At 54.2% G+C, this 12,192-nt stretch overlaps 1 pseudogene; it reads right to left on the bottom strand.

The window, feature by feature from the left end:
- Positions 1 to 8,673: 8,673 nt before the first annotated feature.
- LOC138734072 (olfactory receptor 14A16-like) lies at positions 8,674 to 9,710 on the bottom strand (annotated as a pseudogene).
- Between the last annotated feature and the right edge of the window lie 2,482 nt (positions 9,711 to 12,192).

Raw genomic sequence — 12,192 nt, 5'->3', positions numbered from 1 at the left:
TTGCCTCCTTGTCCATATTCAGGAGGCTGGGAGGTGTCGTACCATAGTCCTGCCCTTGGCATTGCCCATCTCCACATCCCAGTGAGCCAGGAAAAGCCCCGAGGGCACTGGAACAGGCTGCCCAGTGAGGTGGTTGAGTCATCATCCCTGGAAATATTTCAAAGATGGGTGGATGAGGTGCTCAGGGACATGGTTCAGTGGTTGATAGGAACGGTTGGACTCAATCCTCCAACCTTGTGATTCTGTGATCTGAGGGATGAGTAAGGGACAGGACCTCCCTTCGCAGGATCTGGGGGTCAGGGCTTGGCCCTTTGTTTTAATGAAATGCATCCAGGTTTACTCAGCATCGGAGCCACCTTGACCTTGTTTCTCCAAACCTTTTGTCACTGCCCTCAATTTTCTGCTCTAACTGGAGCCTGGGGATACTTTCTCGGCAGGGTCCCTAAGTGGGACCCATAAACACTGCAAGAAGGTTTGGAGTTTGAATTTGACTCTTGAGAGGTTTGTTCGGCTTCTGCTGAGGGTCTGAGGTTCATGGGGGAGGCTCATTAAAATGCCTTGGGCTGCTCCTCTGCTGCTGAGCTGGTCTCCTGGGGCTGAGGGAGCTGGTGGCCAGGGGCAGCGCTACAAAGAGCCAGGTGTGTCCAGGAGCAGCTCCTCTGCCAAGCCCAGCAGGGCTGAGGGCACTGCCTGCAGGCAGCGAGGGGAGAGGAGGGAGCAGAGAGAGGGGAAAGGCAGGTGGGGTGGGAGGATGCTGAGAGCTCCCTGAGAGAGGAATCCTCACAGCCCTTTACGTGGTGACTCTCTGGCTGTAGGACAATGCAGATGTGGTTCATGGAGGGATCTCCTCAAGGGGACCCATCTCAGCGCTCGTGGTATCTGTAAGTACAAACCAGGCAGTTTGTCTAGAGCAGAGGAAGAGGACGGGCTGAGAGAGCTGGGGGTGTTTAGCCTGGAGAAGAGGAGGCTGAGGGGAGACCTCATTGCTCTCTACAACTCCCTGAGAGGAGGTTGTGGAGAGGAGGGTGCTGGGCTCTTCTCCCAAGGAACAGGGGACAGGACAAAAGGGAATGGACAAGGACACGTATCATGTATCAAGGACAGGGGGCGTCCAGGGGTTTGGGGACATGTGGGGACCAGAAATGGGGGTTCAGGGGGTCCCAGGGTCAAGGACGGGGGGTGTCCAGGGGGTGGGTCACATGTAGTAACCAGAAATGGGTGTGCAGGGCGTCCCTGGTATCAAGGACAGGGGGGATCCAGGGGGTGGGGGACATGTGGGGAACAGAAATGGGGGTTCAGGGCATCCCTGGTGTCAAGGCCAGAGGGGGTCCAGGGGGTGGGGGACATGTGGGGACCAGGAATAGGGGTTCAGGGGGTCCCTGGGGTCAAGGAAAGCAGATTTCAGGGGGTGACAGGGAGGCCAGGAAGAGCATCAAAGGAGAGGGGTTCTGGAGCCCAGAAAACTGGGTGTGGGGGGGCGTGGAGGAATGGGAGGGAGGTCCCAGTGCCCTGGGAAGGAGGAGGGAGAAAAGGGGCTGTGTAGGGGGTCCTGGAGCCCAGGGATGTGGGAGTTCAAAGGATAGGGGGGTCCCAAAGCCAAAGGAAAAGGGGGTGCAGGAGGGGCTGGGAGCTGCCCCAGGGGGTTGCAGAGCTGGGGGGGCTGGCGAGGTCCTGGGGACCCCCCAGAGCCCTTCTTGCCGGGGTCCCAAGGGCGGGGGGGGATCCTGGGAGGGTGGGTGTCCCCAGGACTGTGGGATGTGGGGTTGGGGGGGTCCAGGGTTTAGGGGACACAGGGGATGTGGGGGGGAGGGTCTAGGGTCCTGGGGGGTTGGGCTGCCCAGGGGGGTCCCGGGTTGGGGGTTTTGGGGGGTGGGTTTAGGGTCCCAGGGGATCCTCAAGCTTCACTGTCCCCACAGGCTCTGGGCTCAAATAGTATTTTGCTCCTTTCCAAGGCTAAATACAGAGGAGCAAGAAGTCAAGAAGCAGCAATTGTTTAACGCCTGGCTCTGAGCTCTCTTCCCTCTGTGAGGGCTGAGGGTTCCCCAGCCCAGCTGAAGGGCATTTACACCAAGGCACGCAGCCTGGGGCATAAGAAGGAGGAGCTGGAAGCTGTTGTAGGGCAAGGAGGCATGGATGGAAAGGCTGTTGTGGAGGCAGCTCTGTCCCACCAGTGCCCACTGCCTGTCCCTGCCTGCGGGCACAGCACTGCCACGCAGCACGGCTGTGACCAAGCTCAGAGCCCTCAGGCCTGACAGCAAGGCAAGGGGTGAGGAGGAGAGTGGGGAAGCAAAAAGAGAACAGCTCTGGGAGATCAAGCAGTGCTGCCATGCTGAGACTCTTCCTCTCCACCCACGAACACAGGAACTGTCCCTACAGGCCCAAAGAGGAACTTGAAGGAAGGGGCTCAGGAAAAATAGAATTTGTTGAAGGTCTGTACTTTCTTTAAAACCACAGAGAGAATGACTCCTCAGTTAGAAAGGTACTTGGCCAGAAAAGAAAAGCGGACAGTAAAAGAGAAAAGGGATGAGAACATTAACACAATTAAAAGATCAGTAATAACAACAAAATGGTGAAGACAGACTGGGAATGCAATGAGTTTCATTATAACTGCTATGCAGAAAGAGAACATCAGTTGATTGCTTCAGGGAACCATCCAGTTATCAGCTTCCACACTGCACCCGTGATCTCCTTGTTCCTCGTGCTGTAGATGAGGGGGTTAAGTGTTGGAGGCACCTCTGAGTACAGAAATGACACCCCCACATCCAAGGACGAGGAGAAGGTGGATGGAGGCTTCAAGTAGGCAAAGAGGCAAGTGCTGATAAACAGGGAGACCACGGCCCGGTGAGGGAGGCAGGTGGAGAAGGCTTTGTGCCTGCCCTGCTCCGAGGGGATCCTCAGCACAGCCCTGAAGATCTGCACACAGGACACCACAATGAAAACAAACCAGCCAAATGCTAAACAGGCACTAAGGCTAAGAAGCTTAACCTCCCTGAGGTAGGAGTGTGAGCAGGAGAGCTTGAGGATGTGGGGGATTTCACAGAAGAACTGTTCCAGGGCATTGCCCTGGCAGAGGGGCAGGGCAAATGTATTGGCCGTGTGCAGCAGAGCCGTGAGAAACCCAGCGCCCCAGGCAGCTGCTGCCATGTGGACACAAGCTCTGCTGCCCAGGAGGGTCCCGTAGTGCAGGGGGTTGCAGATGGCAACGTAGCGGTCATAGGGATCGTAGGACATGATGGTGAGAAGATAATACTCTGTTGCAATGAAAAAGACAAACAGAAAGAGTTGTGCAACACCCCCTGCATAGGAAATGGCCCTGGTCTTCCAGAGGGAATTGGCCATGGATTTAGGAACAATGGTGGAGATGGATCCCAGATCAAGGAGGGAGAGGTTGAGGAGGAAGAAGTACATGGGGGTGTGGAGGTGGTGGTCACAGGCGATGGTGATTATGATGAGGCCGTTGCCCAGGAGGGCAGCCAGGTAGATGCCCAGGAAGAGCCAGAAGTGCAGGAGCTGCAGCTCCCGTGTGTCTGCGAATGCCAGGAGGAGGAACTGGCAAAATCTTCATGGCACAAGTGCCATTGTAGCCAAAGCCAGATCTGCCTGCCCAGGGCCTGGGGCTCAGGGCTTGGCCTTTCTGCTTCATCCAGCAATCCCCGGCTTTTCTCAGCATCACAGCTCCCTGCACAGCACCTTTGCATTCCTGCAGTCATGGCCTCTAATTCTGAGCTCTAACGAGTCCCTGGGGAGGCTTTGTCACTAGCAGTCCCCATTGAGACCAGTTAAGACGTCAAGGAATATTCAGCTTTGCTTTTGACTTCTTGAGATGTTTCCTCAATCTCCTCTCAGCAGTGATCCTTCAAGGACTTAGCAGCAAATCCACCCTGAGTCTCATCAAACTACAGAAAGACTTAATGAGCTCTTTGTCTTCCTGTGGTTTTCTTAAGGTCTTCAAGGCTTGCACAGCTCCTTGGAGTCATTTCCCAGTGCGGTTAAACAGGAAAATTTCAAAGTCCACCTAAGAAAATTATATTTTAGTTTAAAGTTTATATTTCCATGCTTTCCAGTATGATAGAATGATTTGGGTTGGAAGGGACTTTAAAGCCCATCCAGTTCCACCCCGTAGACATGGGCAGGGACACCTCCCACTGGACCAGGCTGCTCAAGGCCCCATCCAAGCTGGCCTTGAACACCTTCCGGGAGGGGGCAGCCACAGCTTCACTGGGCAACCTGGGTCACTGCCTCACCACCTTATTTTGTGAAGAGTGTCTTCCTAATGTCTAATCTAAATCCTCCCCTCAGCCATTTAAAACATTTCTCATCATCCTGTCACTCCATGTGGTTGTAAAATGTCCCTCCCCAGCTTTCTTGGTGACCCCTTTCAGGTACTGGAAGGCTGCAATAAGGTCTCCCTGAAGCATTGTCTTCTGCAGGCTGAGGAAGTACCAGGAGAAGATCAGTATTTCTTTAGAAAATCCCTTTTGAAAGGGCTAGGGATTGGTGGAGGTTTTTTTGTGAATAAGGACAAGCAGGTGTCCTGGTGCCCAGGTCAACCTCCTCGGGGCACTCCTCAGCCAGCAAGGTCTCTGCACGTGCTGCTCCATGGAGATGATTTTTGACTTGTGTGCTGAGCTAAAAATAGTTTAATAGGTGAAAGAAAAAAAGACAAAAATCCAACATAAACCCAAACCTAAAACCAATGCAAATATCATCACTTGCCACCTCCCTCAAGCAGATTGACACCCCACCAGTCTACCACCACCTGTCACCTTTAATGATAAAAATCTCCACTTATTCCTTCTCCTGCCATAGTTTTATTGCTGAACATGCCATCTCTGTTAAGGGATCTCCCTCTGGTCAGCCGGGGTCAGCTCTCCTGGCTGTGTCCCCCGACAACTTCTTGCCCACCCCCAGCCCCTCCCTGGGAGGAGCAGAGGGAGCAACTCTTGACGCTGGGCAAAGGAGACAATCGCTGCCCTCACTCTTCTGGCACCAGGACGATGCCACAGGACCCAGTGAGTCTCACATTTCAGAAGGAAAGTGGAGAAACTGGAGAGGCCCTGGAGGAGGTCTGCCTGCCAGGATGGAGTTAGGGGCCACAGCATGAGGGGTGAGGGCACACTTTGGCCTGCTGGGGGAGGCTCAGGGCAACCTGCTAAGTGGGTCTCTACATCTTATGCTCATAGTAGAAAAACTTAGGCAATACGAGTGCTCAGGTGATTTCTAGTCCAATGCCCAGCTGAAAGCAGGGCCAGCTCTGAGGTCAGAGCAGGCTGCTCAGTCCATGTCAGCATCCACAGAGGAAGTTTAAACATCAAAAATGCACTGAGGTCATGATTAAAGGAAAGGATTTTGTCATTTGACCAGCTCCATGGACTCAGCTATCTGTCGGCCACGGCTCCTGTGGCACCTGGGGACATCCACCTTCTTGTCCAGAGGAGTGGGATCCTTCTGGGTTGGACAGGAGGGAAAATGCCTTTGTGTGAGCGCAGTGCAGCCCCGGCCGAGGCTCCAGGGCAGCGGGGGATTCTCCACCCCTGGGAGTTCAAACCGAGAAGATTTGACACCTCGGGATGTTCCGTGCACGGGGCTGGGCTGGGGCTGGGGGAGCCCAGAGGCTTTTCAGCCTTAATGGTTCTGTGCTGGTGTGACAGAGGGGCCAGAGCCTGGTGTGTCCCCAGCGCCTCCTGCTAGTGCCCCCAGACCAATTTTGGGGCCAGATCCCCTCATTTTGGTGCAGAACCCCCGTTCCAGCCACTGGCTCTGCACCCCCCTCCCCTCCCCCTGGCCCTCAGCGCCCGCAGCTCCCCCTGAGCCTGGCAAAAGCACGGGGGACTGGGGAACACCTCCCTTTTGGGTCCAAATCCGTGATTTTGGGTACAGGGCCTCCTTTGTGATCTCAAATCCCCTTTTTGAGCATCAAAGACTCATTTTATGGCCCAGAGTGTAATTCTTAAGGAATGGAGTCTGATTTTCTGTCCACAGACTCTCTTCTGGAGACAAAAGCCTCTGGAAGTCTGAAAAGCTAATTTTTAGTCCCCAAAGCCTGCTTTTCAGGCAAAAATCACAGGTATCGTTTTAAGGCACAAAACATTGTGTCAGGCTCAAACCCTCAGTTTCAGTTTCAAAGCAGCATTTGTAGGACCCAAACCCTTCTTTGGAGGCTGCAGAGTCTCGTGTAAAGGATAGAACCCCCTCTTTTACAGCTTGAAGCCTGCACTGGAGCTCCCAAAGCCCTGCATTTGGGACCACAGCTTCGTTTCTTGGGGCCACCGAGGAACCAAGAGATTCTCTTCCCTTGCAGGGCCAAAAGTCTCACGAATAGCAGCACACCCACCCCTTTAGTGCCCAACATCTTATGTTTTGTGCTGAAATCCTCAGTTCCAGGGTTCCAACCTGTTTTTTAGGACCCGTAGACTTTCATGACCCAAAGTTACATTGTAAGAGTCTAAACTCGAATTTTGTGTCTAATCACTCATTTTGAGAGCCTCATTCTCAAGGCCCAATGCCTGACTTTGAATTTCCAGTGCCTCAGTTTCAGAGGCCAAACCCTTAGTTATAGGTTCGAAAAGCTGATTTTTATCTTCCCAAGACTCTTTCAGGCAACAAAGCTTCATTTTGAGAGTTATCCACAATTTTGATGGCCCAAATCCTAACTCTGCCCCTCTCAGGATGTTGCTGCCCATGGCAGGGGGGTTGGACTAGATGGATGTTTGAGGTCCCTTCCAACCCCAACCATGGTTCTGGCCGTGGCCTCTGTGATGCTGCTCTGTGACGCTGCCCGGTGTCCTAGGAGACCTCTCTGCTGTCCAGGACAAGCACCCTCTGGGCTCTCTCTGCAGGAGGATCTGGAGGAGGCAGGTGGTCTCTCCGCTGGCAGCTGCCTGCACCTTGCTCTGTGTGTGAGAAACAAAGCGGCTGCGGTTCAGCCTTCGCAGTGCCTGGTGCTGGTTCTGCCGGAGAGGAAACTCTGCCCCACGGCCAGGGTAGGTCAGGTGTGTCCGTGCCTGCTCCTGCGCAGTCATTGCTCGGAGTTTAATCTCCATGGCAGGGCCTCCAGTTCTTGAGGGTTCTGTCAGCTCCTGCTCTTTGGAGGTGGAGCCTGTGCTTCTGGTTATTTTCCACATGAGAGATGTTCCCAGCCCAGGTGGTCCCGTTTTAGTTTGACTGTGCATTGCCCCATGCCCCATGCCCCATGCCTTGCCCCCTGCTCCTTCACTCCAGTTGGATTTGTTTCCCAAGTGCTGTATCGCTGACTCCAGGCCCCAGGCGGGGCTGCTCTGTGGGGCTGGAGAGAAAGCAGGGCTGTGGGGAGAGCTGGGAGGGACGGGGCTGAGCTGGAAAGGGCCCGGGAGAGGACACCAGCAGTGCTGGCTGAGCTGTGTGACCATGCAGGGAGGACAGGCTGCAGAGGGCGAGAGGGGCAGAGCCCAGCCCGGCAGGTGCCGGAGAGAGGAGGCCGGTGGGTGCCCTTGGTGGCAGGGACAGACTGGGGAGGTGCCCAGGGCACTGGTCTCTCCCATCGCCAGCTCCAGCACTGGCCCCTCACCCCAGGTGATGGGTGAGCTTTGCCCTCTGTCCATCTCTTCTACTCCTGCCCATCCACTACCCTTCCCGTGACATTCCTTCTTCCTGACAAGTTCCACTGTGTTACCTTTTCCTCTCCCCTGACATCATCCTAGCTCTCCATATCTTTCTATATTTGGGTCCTACCGGAACACTCCCTTCCTGCATTTGCTTCTCTCTGCACTTGGTGCTTGATTGCAGGCTGCTTAACACCTATTTCTGCACATGGCACGTCATCCCCAGACACCACTGAACCCTTATCCAGTCATAAATTTTTATAATAAAATCAGATTTTGTGCCCATATAGAAATTTCCAGAAACTGTAATAATCACTTCATGCAATCCCTGTGGGCAGAAAAAATGGCAAAGGGCCCGAGGTGCCCCCTGACTGTAAGGGATTTGTGTCTGTGACACTGCAGGGGCAACAGAAGGAGCACAAGGGATTTGCCCCAGAGACACTGTCAGCAGATCCTGGCAGGTGCCGAAGTGTGAAGGACCCGTGATGCCCCCGTACTGCAAGGGGTTTGCCCGGTGACGCTGCCAGCACGGTCCTGCCCTGAGGAGGCTCCGCTGTGTTTTCCACCTGTATCCAAGGCTTAACCCTGCACAGGTCCTGTGGGGGCTTGGCCAGAGCTCCTTTCCCAGCCGTGTTCCTGCTGCTGCCCCATCACCTCCAGAGACAGAACTGACCTCACCAACCCCTTCACAGTCAGATGTTTCCTACTGGATTCTGAGTTTCTGAGACACAATTGACAGCCTAAGCCCCAACTCATCCATCACCTCCTCATGGCCCAGGACCGGAAAATATAAAAGTACTCTTGCCTCACAACATGAGAAATGGACACAGGGACCTCGGTTCATGGAGGGACATCCAGGTGAAATATTGCTGGTGCCTGGCAGTGCTGCGGTGCTGGGACTCCTTTCCCCTCCACCCATCCCCACATGAACTGTCCCTACAGCTCCAAAAAGGCCTTGGAGACAAGATATCAGGAAACAAAAGTCATTGATTATCCCTTTATTTTCTTGAAACACAGAGAGAGCACAGCTCCTCATTAACACAGCCAATCAGCAAGAAAAGAGAAGACAGTGAATTAAACCAGAATGACAACATTATTGCAACTGAAAAGCCAGCAACACCAACAACAAATAGAGAAGCCAGTCTGGGCCTGCCATGAGTTGCATGATAACTGCTATGCAGAAGACGATGAGCAGTTCATTACTTCAGGAAACCATCCAGTTATCAGTCTCCTAAGTGCATCCTTGAGCTGCTGGTTCCTCAAGCTGTAGATGAGGGGGTTCAGTGCTGGAGGAACCACTGAGTACAGAACTGACAGCACCAGGTCCAGGGATTGAGAGGAGACAGAGAGGGGTTTCAGGTAGGCAAATCCTCCATTGCTGAGAAAGAGGGAGACCACGGCCAGGTGAGGGAGGCAGGTGGAAAAGGCTTTGTGCCGTCCCTGCTCCGAGGGGATCCTCAGCACAGCCCTGAAGATCTGCACATAGGACACCACAATGAAAACAAAGCAGCCACATGGTACTAAGGCACTGACCACAAGAAGCCTGGCTTCCCTGAGGTCAGAGTGTGAGCAGGAGACCTTGAGGATGTGGGGGATTTCACAGAAGAACTGTTCCAGGGCATTGCCCTGGCAGAGGGGCAGGGAAAATGTATTGGCCGTGTGCAGCAGAGCAGTGAGAAACCCAGCGCCCCAGGCAGCTGCTGCCATGTGGACACAAGCTCTGCTGCCCAGGAGGGTCCCGTAGTGCAGGGGGTTGCAGATGGCAACGTAGCGGTCGTAGGACATGACTGTGAGAATATAATATTCTGCTGAAATGAGAAAGATATGGAGAAAGACTTGGGCAACACATCCTGCATAGGAAATGACCTTGCTGTCCCAAAGGGAATTGGCCATGGATTTGGGGACAGTGGTGGAGATGGAGCCCAGGTCTAGGAGGGCGAGGTTGAGGAGGAAGAAGTACATGGGGTTGTGGAGGTGGTGGTCACAGGCGATGGTGATGATGATGAGGCCGTTGCCCAGGAGGGCAGCCAGGTAGATGCCCAGGAAGAGCCAGAAGTGCAGGAGCTGCAGCTCCCGTGTGTCTGCGAATGCCAGGAGGAGGAACTGGGTGATGGAGCTGCTGTTGGACATGTGCTGCCTCTGGGCATGGAGAACTATCTTAGGAGGAAAGGACAGTGACAAGTTAGGGGAGACGTCTCTGAGCAAAAATCAAAGCCATTTCTCATTCCCCTCCCCTGCTGCACACACCCTGCCCCTTTTCTTGCAGCCCTTCCTCCAGCTCCGTGCCTGGAGCCCTGCTTAGTGCCAGCTGAATTTGCTGGAGGAACAGAGCCTCTTCCCGCTGCCTGCGAGGAGTCAGCCCTGCTCTGCAGCAGGGGCTCATGGGGACAGTGTGGACAGTACTGGTGTTCTAGTTTTCAAGTTAAGACTGCACCTAATGCAAAAGGGCTTCTCAGTGTCTGCAGTCCCAGTGCTAAGAATCCACAATTCCCAAACTGTTTCAGAGGGTGAGGCTTTTTACAGCTCTGTACCATCTTGGCTGGAGATCTTCATGGATGTCAGAAACCCCCAGTATTTCTGTTGCGTTCAGGGACAATGAAGCAATTCCTGCAAGGCGTGAGCATTGTCTGTGGCTCAGTGCAGAGGGAAGGGAGCTGCTCTCTCCTTCGCTCTTGTCCTGAGCTGCCCTGGACTTGCACCTTTCTGAGATGGAGGGGATCACACTGCCGTCTTACCCTGAAAAGCCACCAGACCCTTCTGTGCACAGAGGGATCCACCTCACACCACTCAATGTCGCACCCTTTCCTAAGGGGTTTTCTCAGCCCAGGAAGCACGTGGCTCATTTCACAAATCCAGCAGCATTTCCTTGGCTTCAGCATCTCTGCACTTCTCCAAGGTCATTCAGGTAGCACCAAGTTGTGATAGCAGAGGTTTATATCCTGGAGGGAAGCTCACAGCTTGGAAAGAAACGTCATGGAACTATCCCAATATCCTAATGATGGTGTTTCAGTAAGGAAGAGTCAGCTCTTTCCTCAGGGAATGACACAGACTGCTCTGCCCACAGCCCCACGGGTGAGACGAAAGCTTGGACACTGCACTCCCACGGACACACCTGCATGGGAGGAATCAGAAGGTCAGTGCCTGACTGGACTGCTGAAACTCCTCACCCCAGAACGCCTGGCAGCCAGAACAGGAGATCAACAGCAAGAACACAGAGAAACAGAGAAGCCATCAAACAAGCTGTGCTGGTGCAGCTGCGAGAAGCCAGGGCAAAGGCAGCCGGGCACTCAGGACAGCGTTGCCCTAACCCAGCTGTGCCCTCCCTGCTCCTAAACATAAACTTGCTGCACTGTTGCTCTCAGCCCCTGTGCTCTGGAGAGGAAAATATACTCATGAGTAGAGAGCTGCACCATGGCTCTGCTGGAGTTCTGGCTGCAGAGGAGGGGGTTCAGCCTTGGAGCCCAAGCTGAGGGCAGAGTCTTTGCTGGGTGGCAGAGGAGGCAAGGGGGCTTGCTCAGCGGAAGGGTTTGTACTGAAGGGCATCACACAGAGCTGTCTGAATTCTCCCTCCCACCACATCTCTGTTTTAATTTACTCTCATCCTCTGATCCTATCCCTTCTGCCCAGAGATTTTCCTCACTGGAGGTGTTGCCTTGTCCCATGCCTTTTCCCTGTCAGTGCTTCCAGACCCCATCTGACCCTCTCTGCTCTCCCCCTGCACCTACAGAAACCTGCCTGTTCACCAGGTTAAACTGAGCACAGTTTATAAGCAGAAAAGGACAGGACACACAAAGCCTGATGGGTCCAGCAGAGGTGATGCTAGTGCTGTTCATGGGCAGAGGAGCAGCTGCAGACACATTTAGAGGCTCCTGTCAGACGTACTGACCACTCAAGGATACAGCTCAGGAGTCTCAGTGATTTCTAGCATGAAAGCCTCTTGTTCCATTTCTTGCCTCAGATTCCCCAAGGGCAGGGAAATGAAAACACAGATGCAGTTGTGTTCCTTATCTTTGACAGAATCCCTGTCCGGATCTTGAAATGTCCTCTTTGAAATACTGTGGGCTGATGTGGAGCTGTGAGCAGCCCTGACTCACACTGCACCCTCTTCAAAGCAGGAAGACCCTCTCCTGCCAGGACGTGCTTCTTCCCCCACGGCTTCTCCCTGTCCCACAATGGGAGCTACAGGGGCAGGCTGAGCACTGACCATGTTTTTTCTCTCCCCTGGAACAACTGCAAGAGCCCTCCTGACAGATCCCACAGGCTGTGACTGTGCTGGCTCTAGGAGATCCCTCCAGGAACCGCACCTGCTTTGTCCTGCACCCAGAGACTCACCTGGAGAAGGGCTGTGAAGATTTTTCTCCAGATGAAGTCTCGTCTTCCCTCTAACTCCAGCCTGCCTATTGCCTCTCTCCCGCTCCCTCCTCTCCCCGCGCTGCCTGCAGGCAGTGCCCTCAGCCCTGCTGGGCTTGGCAGAGGAGCTGCTCCTGGACACACCTGGCTCTTTGTAGCGCTGCCCCTGGCCACCAGCTCCCTCCCTGCCAGGAGCCCAGCCCAGCTCAGCAGCAGAGGAGCAGCACAGGGCAGCACTTTCTCTGCCCCCTCTGGGCTCCCT

This window comes from Phaenicophaeus curvirostris, unplaced genomic scaffold (assembly GCF_032191515.1).
Source record: "Phaenicophaeus curvirostris isolate KB17595 unplaced genomic scaffold, BPBGC_Pcur_1.0 scaffold_55, whole genome shotgun sequence".
Lineage (NCBI taxonomy): Eukaryota > Metazoa > Chordata > Aves > Cuculiformes > Cuculidae > Phaenicophaeus > Phaenicophaeus curvirostris.
The sequence above is the reverse complement of the archived record's forward strand: the minus strand, read 5'-3'. Positions and strand labels throughout refer to the sequence as shown.